Source organism: Lithobates pipiens, unplaced genomic scaffold (genome assembly GCF_037356315.1).
Source record: "Lithobates pipiens isolate NorthernLeopardFrog02 unplaced genomic scaffold, aLitPip1_a1.2 Scaffold_22, whole genome shotgun sequence".
In the NCBI taxonomy this organism is placed as follows: Eukaryota; Metazoa; Chordata; class Amphibia; order Anura; family Ranidae; genus Lithobates; species Lithobates pipiens.
The window spans coordinates 15,609,597-15,630,447 of record NW_027507784.1 but is presented as its reverse complement, the minus strand read 5'-3'; the positions used below and the strand labels follow the sequence as shown (position 1 = coordinate 15,630,447).

The window sequence follows — 20,851 nt, the reverse complement described above, 5'->3', positions numbered from 1 at the left end:
CCCATCGACAGGTGTCATCCGGATCCAGCATCAGGGAACGCCTAGACCGTCAGGTGTCCGACTACATTGGGTTAACGGCCGATGTGGACGCTCTGAGGAGTGATGAACCCCTAGACTACTGGGTGGGCAGGCTTGACCTCTGGCCAGAGCTTGCCCAATTTGCAATCGAACTGTTGGCTTGCCCCTCATCCAGTGTCCTGTCCGAAAGGACGTTCAGCGCAGCAGGGGGGATTGTGACCGATAAGCGTACTCGCCTAGCTCACCACAGTGTTAACTACCTCACATTTCTAAAAATGAATGAGGCATGGATCTCGGAGGAATTCAACACATGTGACCAGTAGACCATGTATATGTCTATAAACTATTTTTTTAATCAAGCACACAGACCTTCTTAATTCATTTGGCTCACTTCCTTGACCCAAAAAAGCACACCGTACTATATGCCCCTACCCTCCTCTTTGAAGAGGTTGAGCGGTGTCATATTTCTACTGGGGCTGCTTATGATATCCCTGTGCTGTGCTGACTTCCTCCTGGGGGTTCTTATTATGAAGGGATCACACTATCCCTGTGCTGTGCTGACTTCCTCCTGGGGGTTCTTATTATGAGGGGATCACACCATCCCTGTGCTGTGCTGACTTCCTCCTGGGGCTGCTTACGGTGCTGCTGTCAGTGCTGTATGTCACGGTGCTGCTGTCAGCGCTGTATGTCACGGTGCTGCTGTCAGCGCTGTATGTCACGGTGCTGCTGTCAGCGCTGTATGTCACGGTGCTGCTGTCAGCGCTGTATGTCACGGTGCTGCTGTCAGCGCTGTATGTCACGGTGCTGCTGTCAGCGCTGTATGTCACGGTGCTGCTGTCAGCGCTGTATGTCACGGTGCTGCTGTCAGCGCTGTATGTCACGGTGCTGCTGTCAGCGCTGTATGTCACGGTGCTGCTGTCAGCGCTGTATGTCACGGTGCTGCTGTCAGCGCTGTATGTCACGGTGCTGCTGTCAGCGCTGTATGTCACGGTGCTGCTGTCAGTGCTCTGTATTACGGTGCTGCTGTCAGATGCCTCTATCACGGTGCATGTGTCATTCCGGTATGTCACGCTGCTGGTGATCATCTCCTGCACCCTCTTCTTTGCCTACCCTGGTCCCTGACCTTCCCTCTCCTCCATTGCCTTCATTAGCTCCATAGTCCTGAATTGTTAGAACAATTTCCCAAATAAAATAAAAATGCTTGTAGTTATCGATCCCAAATTCACCTCATACATGTATTATGTCATTGTCCAGATGGTGGGACTACGTTTTACCCCCTAATAATTACCACGTGGCCGCAAATTCGACATGAAGGTTTGCAAAGTTCGCCTCCCATTGAAGTCAATGGGGCCCGCGGCGAACGTTCGGTTTCGCGAACGTTTGGGTCCGTTCGCATTTCGCGTTCGCGAAACGTCCCGTCGGAAGTTCGTCCATCACTACCCCAGGGTATTTGACAAGGAATCGCTGCACGACCAAGTTTAAGACGTGTGCCATGCACGGCACGTGCGTGATTTTGCCCTGTTTCAATGCGCTAAGCAGATTGGCACCGTTGTCACACACCACTTTACCAACTGTCAAATTGAGCGGTGTTAGCCACTCATCTGCCTGTGAACGCAAAGCTGAAAGGAGTGCCGGGCCAGTGTGGCTCTTTGCTTCCAGGCACAACAGACGCAGCACGGCATGGCAACGTCTCACCTGGCATGTGGAATAGGTTCTGGGGAGCTTGGGCGGTGCAGTGGAAGAGACGCTAGCAGCGGAAAAGGAGGAGGCAGCTGAGGAGGAGAGGGAGGAGGATGGAGTAGGAGGAGGAGAAGAAGAGTCAGGCCTGCATGCAATCCGTGGCGGTAAAACCAAATCTACACGGGTGCCACGGGTTACATGCTTGACGGCCGTCAGAAGGTTCACCCAGTGGGCAGTAAAACTGATATACCTTCCCTGCCCGTGTTTGCTAGACCACGTGTCTGTGGTCAGATGTATCTTGGCACCGACACTGTGTGCCAGAGATACATTCACTTGCCGCTGAACATGGCCATATAGCTCTGGGATGCCCTTCTCTGAGAAATACTTCCTTCCTGGGACCTTCCATTGTGGTGTTCCAATGGCCACAAATTTGCGAAAGGCCTCCGAGTCCACCAGTTTATATGGCAGTAGTTGGCGGGCTATGAGTTCTGACAAGCCAGCCGCCAACCGTTGGGCAAGAGGGTTATCCGGCATCATCATTTTTTTACGCTCAAACATTAGGCCCACGGAAGCCTGCCTTTTTGCAGAAAAATGTGAGCTTGGCGTGATGGAAGGTGGAGTGGAGGACAATTGTGAGGAGAGAGGAGAAGGAGAAGTAGAAGACGAGGCTGGACGGTGAGAGCCTGCAGTGTGGCTTTGTGTGTTCCGTTGCTCCCACTGGGCTCGGTGATGGCTGCTCATGTGCCTTCTTAAGGCGGTCGTCCCTAGGTGAGTATTGGGCTTACCGCGACTAACGCGTTGACTGCAAAGATTGCAGATGGCAACGCTATTGTCAGCAGCGGACACGTTAAAAAAAGCCCACACTGCGGAGCCATGTGCCGGTGTCCTGGGAGCGCCAGATGTGACCGTACATGGTCGATGACTCGCTCCTGATACATTTGCAGTCTGCTTTGTCCCTGCTGTGCAATGTAAGTCATTGCTGCTTCTCCTCCCTATCTGCTGGTCCATATCTCCCTCTGAACTCCCCTCCTCTTCCTCTCTTGTGGGCACCCACGTGACATCACTAGACACGTCATCATCAACGTCACCTTCCCCACCGCTATAAGTAGAGATCTCGGAGTAGGCAGCAACACCGGGGACCAACCTCCTCCTTGGGCTGATCTGGGTACTGGCGTCAGACTGCTGAGTAGCGCTTGTTGCTACCTCCTCTTCCTGATCCAATACCAAGAGTGGCTGCGCATCAGAAATGTCCTCTTGATATGGATCGGAAAATAATTCCAGTGACTCAAGCGGAAGGTATGTGGTGGTGGTGGTGGTGGTCGTGTTGTTGGTGGTAGTGTCTTTGGGGGTGCACATAGCAGAGAGTGAAGAAGAGGGTGCAGATCGAGAGGATGAGGAGGGTGCAGAAGAGTAAGGCTGAGCGAGCCACTCAACCAAGTCTGGTGCATCCTTTAAAGTAATTGAACGCACCTTCTGCAACTTCCCACTTTGGCTCAAGCCTGTTGCTCCTGCCCTACCCCTACCACCCCTGCGGAAGGGCCTGCCTCTTCCTCTGCATGTCATTTTTTAAATGACCCTGTGACAAAACTCTTAGTCCCTATACCGCTGAAGGACTGCTGCAGTATAGGTGAGCGGTCAGCAGTGGTGCACGTCAACCCTATCTATTGTGGACCTATAGCGGTCCTTACAGAACAGCAGACTGTACCGCACTCAAGCCTATGTACCGTAGCACCCTATACCAAGTTACCAGTCCTTATAAGAACTTTTGTGGAACAAGCAGGTTGTGTGTTAGTGATTAGCAGACTGTACGTCAGTCCCTATACCGCTGAAGGACTGCTGCAGTATAGGGCAGCGGTCAGCAGTGGTGCACGTCAACCCTATCTATTGTGGACCGATAGCGGTCCTTACAGAACAGCAGACTGTACCGCACTCAAGCCTATGTACCGTAGCACCCTATACCAAGTTACCAGTCCTTATAAGAACTTTTGTGGAACAAGCAGGTTGTGTGTTAGTGATTAGCAGACTGTACGTCAGTCCCTATACCGCTGAAGGACTGCTGCAGTATAGGGCAGCGGTCAGCAGTGGTGCACGTCAACCCTATCTATTGTGGACCGATAGCGGTCCTTACAGAACAGCAGACTGTACCGCACTCAAGCCTATGTACCGTAGCACCCTATACCAAGTTACCAGTCCTTATAAGAACTTTTGTGGAACAAGCAGGTTGTGTGTTAGTGATTAGCAGACTGTACGTCAGTCCCTATACCGCTGAAGGACTGCTGCAGTATAGGTGAGCGGTCAGCAGTGGTGCACGTCAACCCTATCTATTGTGGACCTATAGCGGTCCTTACAGAACAGCAGACTGTACCGCACTCAAGCCTATGTACCGTAGCACCCTATACCAAGTTACCAGTCCTTATAAGAACTTTTGTGGACCAAGCAGGTTGTGTATTAGTGTTTAGCAGACTGTACGTCAGTCCCTATACCGCTGAAGGACTGCTGCAGTATAGGGCAGCGGTCAGCAGTGGTGCACGTCAACCCTATCTATTGTGGACCGATAGCGGTCCTTACAGAACAGCAGACTGTACCGCACTCAAGCCTATGTACCGTAGCACCCTATACCAAGTTACCAGTCCTTATAAGAACTTTTGTGGAACAAGCAGGTTGTGTGTTAGTGATTAGCAGACTGTACGTCAGTCCCTATACCGCTGAAGGACTGCTGCAGTATAGGGCAGCGGTCAGCAGTGGTGCACGTCAACCCTATCTATTGTGGACCGATAGCGGTCCTTACAGAACAGCAGACTGTACCGCACTCAAGCCTATGTACCGTAGCACCCTATACCAAGTTACCAGTCCTTATAAGAACTTTTGTGGAACAAGCAGGTTGTGTGTTAGTGATTAGCAGACTGTACGTCAGTCCCTATACCGCTGAAGGACTGCTGCAGTATAGGTGAGCGGTCAGCAGTGGTGCACGTCAACCCTATCTATTGTGGACCGATAGCGGTCCTTACAGAACAGCAGACTGTACCGCACTCAAGCCTATGTACCGTAGCACCCTATACCAAGTTACCAGTCCTTATAAGAACTTTTGTGGACCAAGCAGGTTGTGTATTAGTGTTTAGCAGACTGTACGTCAGTCCCTATACCGCTGAAGGACTGCTGCAGTATAGGGCAGCGGTCAGCAGTGGTGCACGTCAACCCTATCTATTGTGGACCGATAGCGGTCCTTACAGAACAGCAGACTGTACCGCACTCAAGCCTATGTACCGTAGCACCCTATACCAAGTTACCAGTCCTTATAAGAACTTTTGTGGACCAAGCAGGTTGTGTATTAGTGTTTAGCAGACTGTACGTCAGTCCCTATACCGCTGAAGGACTGCTGCAGTATAGGGCAGCGGTCAGCAGTGGTGCACGTCAACCCTATCTATTGTGGACCGATAGCGGTCCTTACAGAACAGCAGACTGTACCGCACTCAAGCCTATGTACCGTAGCACCCTATACCAAGTTACCAGTCCTTATAAGAACTTTTGTGGAACAAGCAGGTTGTGTGTTAGTGATTAGCAGACTGTACGTCAGTCCCTATACCGCTGAAGGACTGCTGCAGTATAGGGCAGCGGTCAGCAGTGGTGCACGTCAACCCTATCTATTGTGGACCGATAGCGGTCCTTACAGAACAGCAGACTGTACCGCACTCAAGCCTATGTACCGTAGCACCCTATACCAAGTTACCAGTCCTTATAAGAACTTTTGTGGAACAAGTGAGTTGTGAATGTTTAGCAGACTGCAGCAGAAGGGCAGCAGTCAAGTATAATATCCTTTCTATATTTGGAAGAAAGAATATTATACATGTACAAGCCTATTACTGTACCACTGATACCAGTCCTGAAAAGAACCTTTGTGGAACTAATAATAACAGCAAGTCTTTAAAATTACCCTCACTGCCTGACAACACTGCTTCCTTCCTGTCCATATACAAATTGGCAAAAAAAGAGAACGATTAGTGGTTACTGGAACAGCTCTTTTGTGGACCTTGATAGTAACAGCTAATGATGATGATGATGATGATGATGATGAAAGACTAATCTGGCTGTCCCTGTAGCATACACCGTCCTTTCCCTTTCTCTAAACTAACAAAAGACACTCAGGCTGCTGCAAGAATCAGCAGCACAGCAAACCTATCAACACCTAACACCTATACCAGTCCTGAAAAGAACTTTTGTGTACCAAATAGCTAGTGGTTTATCTCTCCCTACTCCACACAGGAACCTGTCCCTATCGTAACAGAAGAAAGAATGTAAAATGGCCACCGGATCGGGTGTATTTATAGGTTAGGGGGAATGTACAAGTGTCCATGTGCTGTCATGTCTCAATTGGCTGTCCTGTATCACATGATAAACGTGTCACCAAAGGTTAAAGTTCTTGTATACATTAAACACGTAAGTCCGCCGCGGCGAACGACGGAAAAAGGCGTTCGAACGTGCGGACCGCGAATGTCGGAAATTCGCCGCGAAACGACCGCCGGGCGAACCGTTCGGCCATCACTAATCATAACGCAGGGCTGGACTCGGACAAAAATGTGGCCCTGGATTTCATCCAGACCAGCCCACTTTAATTCTGAAAGCAAGCACAAAAACAGTATAAACAGTATATAAAACTATACGTAATTGTGCAAAAAGTAGCATAACATAAGGAGTCCTCACTAACCTCTTTTTATTATTTCACTTATTGTCCTCTGTATTTTTCTAATCTTTCTCACATCACTGCATGAAGTTGAGGGCAAGCCACACAGCCATTGCTTTGTCACTGAAACCGGCCCACTGAGCCATCGGCCCACCGGGAAACTCCCTGTATTCTCAATGGCCAGTACATGCCTGTCATAAGGTCATATTAGAAAGACCCATCTCCTCAGCACTTGGTTTTAGCAAGTGTACTTGAATGGCTTTTCTATACATGCACAGAATTCTCACAACCTATGTAGCTTATCTGGACAGAACTTTTTTTTAATCCTGCTTTATTTTGAAGTTTTGAGGAATGTCTAAAAAAAAGGGGGGGGGGGGGGGGTTGACAACAACAAGTCCACAGTAGCCAACATTGACCGCACCAGCTTTTCCAACATGCCACATCGCCAGTCCAGGACTTCATATACACATGCCAGTCTCAGGTCACAGAATATTTTTTTTCTAGAAGTGTTCAAGCTTTAGAGGTTCTTGCTTAGACTTCTGGGCAACCCTTCTCCAGGACCCAGGTGTCATTTGGCCTTTACAATAGAATGTCAAAAAAAAAAATGGCTGCCTACAGCATTCAACAAAATGAGGGTAATTTCTAAAGCTTACCTGAACAGAAGAACTGTTTTTAATCCTCTTTTATTTTGAAGTTTTGAGGAACGTCTAAAAAAAAAAAACAGAGGTTGACATCAACAAGTCCACAGTGGCCAACATTGACCACCCCAGCTTTTCCAACATGCCACATCGCCATTCCAGGACCTAATATACACATGCCAGTCTCAGGTCACAGAATATTTTTTTCTAGAAGTGCTCAAGCTTTAGAGGTTGTTGCTTAGACTTCTGGGCAACCCTTCTCCAGGACCCAGGTGTCATTTGACCTTTACTATAGGATGCCAAAAAAAAAAAATGGCTGCCTACAGCATTCAACAAAATGAGGGTCATTTCTAAAGTAACAAGATGGGAAAGTGTGGTTCTACTCTTCACACCCAAGTAAACTGTCACCATACAGCTATTGTACTGTAGTAGACTAGTCGGTCTTCATCATTTTTCTAACAGAACACACAGAAGTACATTTAAAAGTTTCCAAAATATTAAAAAAATATATAACATTGTATACCAATTTATCTCTGGTTTTCCTTAACTATTTCTGTATTAGAATCTATTATCCAACTTCTTCAAAAACAGAAGGTTGCCTGCATGTCGTCATTCCTGTCCCAATTACCAAAATAATTTGGTTTCTTGCTTGACGCAAGGGAGCAAAACCAGGCAAATTACTCTAAAAATCATCTTGTCCCATATTCTTCCTCTCCTAAAGCTCACTTACCGCTTGTTGCTTAGACTTCTGGGCAACCCTTCTCCAGGACCCAGGTGTCATTTGGCCTTTACAATAGGATGGCAAAAAAAAAATGGCTGCCTACAGCATTCAACAAAATGAGGGTCAATTCTAAAGCTTACCTGAACAGAAGAACTGTTTTTAATCCTCTTTTATTTTGAGGTTTTGAGGAACGTCTAAAAAAAAAAAAAAAAAAAAAACAGAGGTTGACACCAACAAGTCCACAGTGGCCATCATTGACCACACCAGCTTTTCCAACATGCCACATCGCCATTCCAGGACCTAATATACACATGCCAGTCTCAGGTCACAGAATATTTTTTTTCTAGAATTGTTCCAGCTTTAGGGGTTGTTGCTCAGACTTCTGGGCAACCCTTCTCCAGGACCCATGTGTCATTTGGCCTTTACTATAGGATGCCAAAAAAAAATGGCTGCCTACAGCATTCAACAAAATGAGGGTCATTTCTAAAGTAACAAGATGGGAAAGTGTGATTCTACTCTTCACCATACAGCTATTGTACCGTAGTAGACTAGTCGGTCTTCATAATTTTTCGAACAGAACACACAGAAGTACATTTAAAAGTTTCCAAAACATTAAAAAAAATATGTAACATTGTATACCAATTTATCTCTGGTTTTCCTTAACTATTTCTGTATTAGAATCTATTATCCAACTTCTTCAAAAACAGAAGGTTGCCTGCATGTCGTCATTCCTGTCCCAATTACCAAAATAATTTGGTTTCTTGCTTGAGGCAAGGGAGCAAAACCAGGCAAATGACTCTAAAAATCATCTTGTTCCATATTTTTCCTCTCCTAAAGCTCACTTACCGCTTGTGTCGAGATTGAGATCCTCGGTATAAAACAAACCGGAACTTCTGCTTTCAGAAAATTGTTTATTAAACCGAAAACAAAGCAATGGGGGTTATTTACGAAAGGCAACTCCACTTTGCACTACAAGTGCAAACTACAATTGCAAAGTGCACTTGGAAGTAAAGTCACTGTAGATCTGAGGGGGACATGCAAGGAAAATAAAAAAACAGCATTTTAGCTTGCACATGATTGGATAATAAAATCAGAAGAGCTTCCCCTCATTTCAGATCTACCCCTCAGATTTACAGCGACGGCACTTCCAAGTGCACTTGTAGTGCAAAGTGGATTTGCCTTTCGTAAATAACCCCCAATGCTTCCTGTATTCACCCGTTTTCCGCTGTTCATAGTCTGATCGTCTGATAGGTGACTTTTATGTTTTGACACTTTAACTGCCAGAAGTAAACTCGCAACAAGCTGGCAAGATAGCCAGAATGGTGACTGCCATGGGCTTCGTATAGTTGGTTTGGCAAAGGCATCAGTAAAAGTTTTTAACAATTTCTTTATTAAAAAATAAAAAAAACATTGTGGGTTTTTTAAGAAAGGAAAATCTGGCACCGTGGGGCCGGGGCGCGCCCGGAGGCTGGGAGACACACTGGAGGAGGCTAGCAGGAGGCCATGGTTGCCCCCCTCTTTTGGTGTGGATCCTGGGCGTGGGTGGGCACGGGCTGCCACAGACGACTTCCCCCCCAGACGGGGGGACTGGCACAGCTCGAGTGACGGATTAAAAGAAAGGACATTGGGCCCGGCTGACCGCCACACTGAGGAAAGCCGGGTTTATTGGCAACTATAGTTGATCAGTCAGAATACCACGGCCTCAGGCATGTACTGGCCATTGGGACTACCGGGAGTTTCCCGGTGGGGCGATGGCTCAGTGGGCCACTCTGATGTAAGGGGGCTGGTGATGGGACACTCTGATGTAAGGGGGCTGGTGATGGGACACTCTGATGTAACGGGGCTGGTGATGGGACACTCTGATGTAATGGGGTGCTGAGGGGACACTCTGATGTAAGGGGGTGCTGATGGGACACTCTGATGTAATGGGGTGCTGATGGGACACTCTGATGTAAGGGGGTGCTGATGGGACACTCTGATGTAAGGGGGCTGGTGATGGGACACTCTGATGTAAGGGGCTGATGATAGGACACTCTGATGTAAGGGGGTGCTGATGGGACACTCTGATGTAATGGGGTGCTGATGGGACACTCTGATGTAAGGGGGTGCTGATTGGACACTCTGATGTAAGGGGGTGCTGGTGGGACACTCTGATGTAAGGGAGCTGCTGATGGGACACTCTGATGTAATGGGGTGCTGATGGGACACTCTGATGTAATGGGGTGCTGATGGGACACTCTGATGTAAGGGGGCTGCTGATGGGACACTCTGATGTAAGGGGGTGCTGATGAGAACCTCTGATGTAAGGGGGTGCTGATGGGACACTCTGTTGTAAGGGGGCTGGTAATGGGACACGCTGATGTAAGGGGGCTGGTGGTGGGACACTCTGTAAGGGGGTGCTGATGGGACACTCTGATGTAAGGGGGTTCTGATGGGACACTCTGATGTAAGGGGGCTGCTGATGGGACACTCTAATGTAAGGGGGTGCTGATGGGGCACTCTGATGTAAGGGGGTTCTGATGGGATACTCTGATGTAAGGGGGTTCTGATGGGACACTCTGATGTAAGGGGGTTCTGATGGGATACTTTGATGTAAGGGGGCTGCTGATGGGACACTCTGATGTAAGGGGGCTGCTGATGGGACACTCTAATGTAAGGGGGTGCTGATGGGACACTCTGATGTAAGGGGGTTCTGATGGGACACTCTGATGTAAGGGGGTTCTGATGGGACACTCTGATGTAAGGGGGTTCTGATGGGACACTCTGATGTAAGGGAGCTGCTGATGGGACACTCTGATGTAAGGGGGTTCTGATGGGACACTGATGTAAGGGGGTGCTGATGGGACACTCTGATATAAGAGGGCTGGTGATGGGACACTCTGATGTAAGGGAGTGCTGATGGGACACTCTGATATAAGGGGGCTGCTGATGGGACACTCTGATGTAAGTAGGCTGGTGATGGGACACTCTGATATAAGGGGGCTGCTGATGGGACACTCTGATGTAAGGGGGCTGCTGATGGGACACTCTGATGTCAGGTAGTGCTGATGGGACACTCTGATGTAAGGGGGCTGCTGATGGGACACTCTGATGTCAGGGAGTGCTGATGGGACACTCAAAATGTAAGTGGGCCGGTCTGGATGAAGTCAAGGGCCAAATTTCTGTCCCAGTCCAGCCCTGCACGGCCTTGATATTGAAATGTATACATCAGCTTCCTATATCATGATGCTTTCTGCTCTTATATGTTTTCTTTCTTATTATTACTGTTAAAACTTAAGACTGTCTGTCACTGTTAAACACATCTTGTGCCATGATTGTGAAGCTGTGACCGAACCTAATAAACAAAGTTTAAACAAAAGAAAGGAAAATCCACTTTGCACTGCAAGTGCACTTGGAAGTAAAGTCGCTGTAGATCCAAGGGGGACATGCAAGGAAAATAAAAACCGCAGAGGTGATCAAATACCACCAAAAGAAAGCTCTATTTGTGGGGAAAAAAAAGGATGTCAATTTTATTTGGGTACAGCGTCGTACGATCGCGCAATTGTCAGTTAAAGCGATGCAGCGTCGTATCGAAATAAATGGCCTGGTCATTGAGCAGCCAATTCTTTCGAGGCTGAAGTGGTTAAGATAATGCTAAAGAAGCATAAAGTCAAATGTATAAAACATTCAATGGGAACAATGGATTAAAAGAGTAAACGCAACAAAATACTAAAGTTTAATTTGAAACCTCAGATAAATGTTAGATCACGGAGTTATTACCATGTGGTGATTCTGGAGCAAGCCTCTGCTTGGTGCTCACCACCCAAAGACAAGCCGTGGGTCTCGATTGAGCAAGCCGTTATAGGGCGACCACTGAAAGTGCTGCTGGGTGCGCCTTCTTCTGGATCTCACACCCCCACCCTACATTACTACACTACATCAAAGCAACCTTGTCCTCCTGGCTGCATTCGTGGGCTGCACAACGTATAAAATCCTCACATCAGACGTTCTGATACCGCAAGATGGGAAACTGACCTTTCCTGCAACTTCAGCTGTTCACAACGGAATACCACTACTACAAACCTACTAAAAGCATCGTGCTGCACCTCGCATTGGGAAGCCCACCTAAAGCTGCTACACCATTGGTACCAAACACCAGTAGTTCTCAACCTCTGTCCTCAAGTACCCCCAACAGGCCATGTTTTGGGAATTTCTCTAAGCCCTTGTACACACGTTCGGAGATTCCGTCGGAATGTTTCCTATCGGAACGTTTTGTCGGATATTCCGACTGTGTGTGGTCTCCATCGGACTGTTTCTGTCTGAATATCCGACGGACTAAGTTTTTTCCAACTTGCCGGTAAAATTTTCAGACAAAATGCTCCGATCGGACATACTCCGATCATGTGTAGCCTCCTCCGATCGGGCAAAGTGCCACGCATGCTCAGATCAAATTCCTAGGCCAAAGCTATTGGCTACTAGCCTGAACGTAGTCCCGTCGTAACGAAATAACGCCATCACGTTATGTACAATCGGATTTTCCGACAACTTAGTCCGACCGTGTGTATGCAACATCACTTCCGGACTTCATCCAGGATTAATCCGTCGGAATTACTCTGACGGATTTGGTTGTCGGAATCTCCAACCGTGTGTACAAGGGCTTAGATAAAATATCTGTCCAAAATACCAAGCCATTGACTCTGATTTAAAGCACCTGTGCAAGATAAAGGGAAAACCTGAAAACATGGCCAGCTTGGGGTACTTGAGGACTGAGGTTGAGAACCACAGCCATACACCTCTCCGGACATCCAAGTTTAAAAAAAAAAATGCCTCGTTGTCCTGCTGGAGAAATAGCAGTGACACAGGCTCCCTTCTGCATATCTAGTGGCTATGTCCCAAACTCTTATGCCACATACACACAATCGGAATTCTCTTCGGAAAAAGCTCTGATGGTTTTCCCGTCGGAATTCTTCCGATGGAATTCTGCTCAAGCTGTCTTGCCTACACACGGTCACACCAAATTCCGACCGACAAGAACGCGGTGACGTACAACACGTACGACGGGACTAGAAAAAGGAAGTTCAATACCCAGCAGCTAATAGCTTCCGTCTCGTAGTTGAAACTGAGCATGCGTGAGTTTTTGCGTGTCGGAATTGCATACACACGTTCGGAATTTCCGATAGAAAGTTTTTCCAAAAGGAAAATTGAGAACATGCTATCAAATTTTTTCTGACGCAATTCGGCCAGCTAAATTCCAATGGAGCGTACACACGGTCGCGTTTTCAGATGAAAATCTCTCATCGGTCTTTTGCTGGCTGAAATTCCGATCGTGTGTATGGGGCATAACTCTTTTTTATTTTTTTATTTATAAATTTCTTCAACAACAAGAGCATCCGCTCATGACAGTCATCAATACATCACGTAGTTCCTCATAGAAATACGTATATCCTAAGGTAATTAACAAGAGTATAAAGGTAACCAGTTAACAAATCGATATCAAGTTCAAGATAGCAGGTCGCGCCTACCCCAATTGGGTTCACACTGTAGCCGTAGATCAATTATCTCGCTGTTACATACAGTATGGAAGATATAGTTTCTTCTTAAACTTTAATTTGAGGTAATTACTATAAATTAAACAAGTTACAGTTTTTTTTTTTTTATATAGTTAGAAGCTCTAGGGTGGTCCATCCAAACTTTGCCAAATTTTTGTGCGTACTCGGGCTTCCGAGGGTTCTACCAGGATGATGCCCGCATCTGCAGGCATCATCCCAGTACCGTTTTTCAGAGCGGGCGATTGGCTTTCCAGCCATAACAACTGATGCGGCTAAAAGCCACTTGGCTGTTATGCCAGAGGAGCCGCTCTTACTGGGGCTCCCGTTCAATCGGGAGCACCGATGCACAATCCGCCGCTTCCAGCGGCTGGGGAGGGACTGGAAGGAAGCCGTAAGTGGTGTCACTCCAGTCTCCTAATTGTAAACACGGAAGCGACGTCATGGCATCACTCCCGGTTTACTTGGCTGCCAATGGCACCGGATTTAAAAATATATAGAGTATTTAGAATCGCTGAAAACGGCGATCTGAATACTTTGAAGTGTAAAGGAGGGATTGGGGGTCTTTTAGACTGATCCCTCCATAAAGAGTACCTGTCACCACCTATTACTGTCACAAGGAATGCAAACATCAATAAAAGTGATCAAAATGTATTTATTTTTTTTAAAAACAATTTATTAATTTTAAAATAAATAAAATAAATACGATTTTTTTTTTAAATTGCCGTTTTATTCTCTAGAGTCTCTGCAAAAAATAAAAAAATAAAATATATATATATATATATATATATATATATATATATATATATATATATATATATATATAATGTTTGGGGGTTCCAAGTAATTTTCTAGCAAAAAATATGGATTTTAACTTGTAAACACCGCATGTCAAAAATAGGTTTAGTCATGAAAGGGTTAAAGTTAGACGTAGAGTAATTTTTGTATGCCAACATCAGCTCATATTGTGCTTGGATATTGAATCTAATAATAACAATGGATAAGTTCGGAACCTCGGAGGTACTGTTTTAGGGGCGGGCGATCGGCTATCCAAGGATAACAACCGATGCGGCTAAAAGCTGCTCGATTGTTATGCCGGAGCAGCGGGAGGGGACATCCCTCCCGCTGCTCTGACCGAGCCTCCCGTCACACCAGGAGACCCAATCCTCGGTCCGTCACTTCCGCCAGCTAGAGAGAGATTGGCACGAAGCCGAAAATGGCTTCCTTCCAGTCCCCCGAATGTAAACACGGAAGTGACGTCATGGTGTCACTTCCTGTTTACTCGGCTGTCAATGACGCCGGATTAAAAAATAGTATACAGTATTCAGAATCGCTGTTTTCGGCGATCTGAATACTTTGAAGGGCAGAGGTTTTTTAGATCCCCCCGATCCTTCTGTAAAGAGTACCTGTTACCACCTATAACTGTCACAAGGGATGCTTACATTCCTTGTGGCAGCAATAAAATTATCAAAATATATATATTTAAAAAAAAAAACACAATTTAATATACAATTTAATATACAAATAAGTAAGATTTTTTTTTATATTTTTATATTTATAATTAATTAATATTTTTTTATTATATTATTTTATTTTTTTATATACATATATGTATAATGTTTGGGGGACCTAAGTAATTATCTAGCAAAAAAATATGGATTTTAACTTGTAAACACCAAATGTCAGAAATAAGCTTAGGCGGGAAAGGGTTAAGCATGTGGGGGTTTTTAAAACTCTGTGGGATATGTAGAAAGGAGGTCGTGGAAGAATGAGATACTTCTTTCCCTCTGATCTTTATGGTTAGTTAGAGATTGCCAAATAGCAGTTTCACTAACCTTCAGTATATATATATATCTATGCAAGCAGATTCTAGATGTAATAAGAAGAGTATAAACGTAAAGGGTGACTCTCCCTTTCCTTACAATCGCTCCTTTGATCATGGAGGACGAAGTCCTCTCTTGATCATTCTCAATACCACTTATGTTCTGAGTAGAACATAGCCATGGCTGTGTCTGGGTCTGAAGCGGGCAGTTTGATTTTGGTGATTCTACCCATCAGACGGAATACAATCTTGATGGTTGCATAAATTGCAATTCCCAGGATGAGTATCATGATGAGGATCATTCCTGCTTTCTTAAAGTTCATGATACTTGAAAAAATGTTCTAGACTAAAGAACTTTATCCCCCATAACAATCTATCATTATATTGTAGTTCTTTAGTCTAGAACATTTTTCATTTTTGCCCGATACTAATTTCTTATAATCGCAAAGGTAAGTCATTATACATGCTGTATAATGTTACTGTTACCCATTTGGGATAAAGTGTTCCCACTTATCAATCATCGGATCTATTCGGGCTCCTGATCCTGCCGTGGCTCTCCTTCTATTAAATTATGATTGCTCTCCTTTCGTTGGTCATTGCATGGAAGCGGCCAAGAAATGCATGGCTTCAGGATGGAAAAAGACCAGATCCTCCGGAGTTCGCTTCTTTTCTGACACACCTCAACACCCAAACACAATTTGAACAATTTGTGTTTTCAGTTAAAAATGGCAAAAGTCAATCTTTTTTGTGCACAGTGGTCGGCCTGGCTCCACCATTCTTTATGTACTGCTCATCTGTAATGGTGGCACGATAACCCCACCGGCACCATTGGCATGTCACCCTTGATGTTTAGACACATCTCTTGTCGATGAAACATTCTTTCTCTTCTATTTGCTATTTTAAAGAGATGTGCCCGGCGTTTGCTCATTGGTTTATTATTCCCCTTTCCTTTATGTCCTTTTCCGTAAAAGTTCTGGACACTGTAACTTTCCGTTCCACTAACTTCTAAAGATTTCCTTGTATGTCTAATCCTTGAAATATAATAAACACTATTGATTTAAAATAAAATGTTAGATCGCAGGGTTTCATTTTTATTATTCTGGATCTTTAAATGCAGCATTGAAGTATTGTGACACAGAAGGGCTTATTTATGAAAGGTAAATCCACTTTGCACTAGACATGTGCATTCGTTTTCGTCCGAATGCATTTTCATCTGAATTTCGGGTATTTTCGTTATCATTTTAACAAACGGTAACGAATGTGCAGAATCCGAAAACTGAAACATCCGACATAAACAAATGCTTTATTTTAGTTTTCTCTGTGACAACAGTTGGATATAGATAGGAGATTCGACATGACGCTGACAATAGCGATCTGTGTACATCGAACCTGTGGTCGATTGTGCCTAACCTTAACTCTATTAGTCCAAGATTATTCGACATAGAGAGAAAAGATTCGACATAGAGAGAAAAGATTCAACATAGAGAGAAAAGATTCCACATAGAGAGAAAAGATTCAACATGATAGAGACAATAGCAAAAACGGTTGAATTTGCCTAACCTAACTCTATTAGTCCAAGATTATTCGACATAAAGAGAAAAGATTCAACATAGAGAAAAAAGATTCCACATAGAGAGAAAAGATTTGACATAGAAAGAAAAGATTCGACATAGACAGAAAAGATTCAACATTATAGAGACAATAGCAAAAACGGTTGAATGTGCCTAACCTAACTCTATTAGTCCAAGATTATTCGACCTAGAGAGAAAAGATTTGAAATAGAGAGGAAAGATTCAACATAGAGAGAAAAGATTCCACATAGAGAGAAAAGATTTGACATAGAAAGAAAAGATTCGACATAGACAGAAAAGATTCTACATAGAGAGAAAAGATTCAACATAGAGAGAAAAGATTCAACATTATAGAGACAATAGCAAAAACGGTTGAATGTGCCTAACCTAACTCTATTAGTCCAAGATTATTCCACATAGAGAGAAAAGATTCGACATAGAGAGAAAAGATTTAACATAGAAAGAAAAGATTCGACATAGACAGAAAAGATTCACCATAGAGAGAAAAGATTCAACATAGAGAGAAAAGATTCAACATGATAGAGACAATAACAAAAACGGTTGAATGTGCCTAACCTAACTCTAATAGTCCAAGATTATTACACAAAGAGAGAAAAGATTCCACATGAAGATTCGACGAAGCAGTCGCCACGAGTGGACACTTATGGTCAAATGCTCCGCCCATAGGCTACAGAAGAATTCTAATGTTGGTTGACTAGTAATAATAATTAACAAATATACCGTATTTATCGGCATATAACACGCACTTTTTTCCCCTTAAAATCAGGGGAAAATCGTGGGTGCTTGTTATACGCCGATCCCCCCGCCGATCTGCGCTCTGTGGAGCGCCGCCGACAATTACCGAGCTGAGCCGAGTGTACTGTGTACTCGGCTCTGCTCTCAGTCACGCCCAGTCCCACCTCCTAGCCTTTACGTCCCGCCATTGGCCCGGTGTTGTGTCCATCACAGGAGCCAGGACAAGGGGCGGGACGGGGGCGTTACTGCGAGCAGAGCCGTGTAGCCGAGTACCCTCGGCTCGGCTCGGTCTATGTCGGCGGCGGGAGGAGCCGAAGACCTCGACTGCGGCGGCGGGAGGAGCCGAAGATGGCGACGGGGGCGGTAAATTTAAAACTTACCATACTGCAATTTTGTGGAAGGCTGCAGGGGGACAGTGTAGGGCTGCAGGGGGACAGTGTAGGGCTGCAGGGGGACAGTGGAAGGCTACATTGATGGGCATTTAAAATGTAAGGTTTTTACCTTAAACTTGCCTCCTAAAAGTTTTTTCCTTAAACTTCCCTCCTAAACTTGGGGTGCGTGTTATACGCCGGTGCGTGTTATACGCCGATAAATACGGTAATTATTACTAGTGTCATACAACATTAGAATTCTACTATAGCTTGTAGGTGGAACATTCGACCAGAAATGTACGATTGCGGCGCCATACAGTTTAGCTGCTCCCTCAAATCTTCTTAGAACATTCGACAGACACCATAAGCCTTCAATGACAGATTCAACCTTAATTATTTCAGATTTTGGGACGAATGCATTTTTTAACGAAACAAAATAAATAAAAACGAATTTCGGGAGTAACTAAATAAATTTATTTTTCGGCCGAAAACGAAATTCTGAAACAAAATATTTCAGTGTGTGCATGTCTACTTTGCACTGCAAGTTTACTTGAAAGTGCAGTTGCTCTAAATCTAATGCCGCGTACACACGATCGGAATTTCAGCCAGCAAAAGACCGATGAGAGCTTTTCGGCAGAAAAGGACACCGACCGTGCGTAGGCTCCATCGGAATTTAGCTGGCCGAATTCCCGCCAGCAAAAATTTCAGAGCATGTTCTCAATTTTTCCAACGGGAAAAAGTTTCTATCGGAAATTCCGATCGCGTGTATGCAATTCCGACACGCAAAAACTCACGCATGCTCAGATTCAACTACGAGATGGAACCTATTGGCTACTGGGTATTGAACTTCCTTTTTCTAGTCCTGTCGTACGTGTTGTAAGGCACCAAGTTTTTGGCAGCCGGAATTTTATGTGACCATGTGTAAGCAAGATAGCTTGAGCGAAATCCCAGTCGGGAAAACCATCAGAGCTGTTTCCGTCCAAAATTCCAATCATGTGTATACTGCATAAGGGGTAGGTCTGAAATGAGTGGAAGCTCTGCTGATTTTATCATCCAATCACGTGCAAGCTAAAATGCGTTTTTTTATTTTCCTTGCATCTCACCCTCGGATCTACAGTGACTTTACTTCCAAGTGCACTTTCAGTGCAAAGTGGATTTGCCTTTAGTAAATAACCCCCAGACTCCTCTTTACTAGCTGTTTCTAGACATTGCTCTGTAACTATATTTACTAATTCGGAATGTTCACCTCAAATATCGTTTCCTTACCTTCCCACGGGACGATCGATGGGGACCTTTCTCATACCAAGCTGGAGAAGCCGTGTGCTGCTGTTGTGATAATACAGAATGAGGAAAAGAATATAAGAAGAATATGTGAGAGCGTTGCTGTGCACGTCATCCTCAAACAATACGCCCTTAACCTGTTTGGCTCCAGAGCAATTTTTTTCATTCTCCACATACATGTAAAAATCTTAATTTTTTTTTTTTTGTAATAACATTAATTAAACCCCCAGAACATTATATATATTTTCTGAAAGCAGAGGCCCCGTAGAATAAAAAGGTGGAGGTTGCAAGTCATATTGGTTGTGTTTGATTAGTGGTTAAACACCCAAAAAAGTTCGGCACCTCATCCCAGAGGATACAATGGATCAGATGGGAGGGAAGAGGTCATCAACAGATAATGATGAGAAAGATACATTTTGAATACATTTTAATGAGTATAATGTTAAAAACATGAACAAGGCCCATTAGTCTGTAAGTACAGGCATACCCCACTTTTAAGTATGCGATGGGGTTTATTTACTAAAGCTGGAAAGTGCAAAATCAGGCTCACTTCTGCATAGAAACCAATGAGCTTCTAACCCCAGCTTGTTCAATTAAGCTTTGGTAATAAAACCTGGAAGCTCATTGGTTTCCGGCTCCGGCGATATTAGAACCAGATTAGCCAGCTTTTATGTCCTTTGATAGTTGCACGTTTTTGTTTCACATGATATTTGCGCAACTGTTGACTGAATGCCAAATTTTTAGGAACAAAAATAATAAAATTTATTTTAGTGCAAAACCCGCACCATATGATTTTGGGTAAAATATAAAAAACGAGGTGGCACTGAATAAATAAATACCAAACATTACACGTCTTCAAATTGTGTGCGCATCCAAGGGGGGTGGAGATGTTTTAATATCTGGGAGACCATCAAGGGACTGCACAGGACACGAGAGGATGGGGCCTAAGCCCCTCGCTGGACACAGAGTGAACCCTGTAGGGGTGTCCGGGGCACTACATGGAGGAGGTACTCAAGATATATGGTTTTGGCCCCACTTTTAGAAAATGGATACAGCTCTTATATCAGAAACCGAACAGAACAGATTAAACTTGGAGGGGTGTTATCCTCTTCATTCCCTGTGGAGCAAGGCACCCTTTTCTCCTTGGTGGTTGAGTCCCTGGCCATTGCACTATGGTCCTCGTATGCTGTCGTCTGGGGGGGGGGGGGGGCTGGTGGGGGTGTGGGTCGGATCCCTGGAGGTAAAAATAGCACTTTATGCTGATATTATCCTTTGCCTCCAGCAGCATTGGAGCTCCTCTCACGCTTCACTGACATGTCAGGTCTAATGCACACGATCAGAAATTCTTCGGAAAGACGGATGAGAGCTTTTTATGGGAAAATATGGCCATGTGTAGGCTCCATTGGACTTTTTTTCCAGTGGAATTTCGGCCAGCAAAAGATTTAGAGCATGTTCTCTAAATTTTTTCTCTCTAAAGCCGCGTACACACGGGCGGACTGTCTGGCCAACTTAGTCCGTCGAAACAGATTTCAGCGGACAGTCCGCTCGTGTGTGGGCTTCAGCGGACTTTTTCAGCGTGCAGTCTGGCGTACTAAGTATTTCGGAATTTCCGTAATACTGTCCGTCATACTTTGGTTTCAGTGGACAATCCGCTCGTCAGTAGGCTAGTCAGACGGACTAAGTATGGCACATGCTCAGAAAGGATTTACATGGCGAAAGGTTGCATTTCTGGGTATTGGACTTCCTATTTCTAGTCCCGTCGTACGTGCTGTACATGTCATTGCGCAAGC

At 44.9% G+C, this 20,851-nt stretch overlaps 1 protein-coding gene across 1 annotated transcript in view; it reads right to left on the bottom strand.

Annotated features, from left to right (window-relative positions):
• Positions 1-19,150, bottom strand: part of LOC143923338 (uncharacterized) — a 65,047-nt gene extending 45,897 nt beyond the window's left edge. Inside the window, exon 1 of the mRNA XM_077446951.1 lies at positions 19,047-19,150. The gene's annotated coding sequence lies outside the window, so the exon portion shown is untranslated. The remainder of the gene's footprint in view (positions 1-19,046) is intronic.
• Between the last annotated feature and the right edge of the window lie 1,701 nt (positions 19,151-20,851).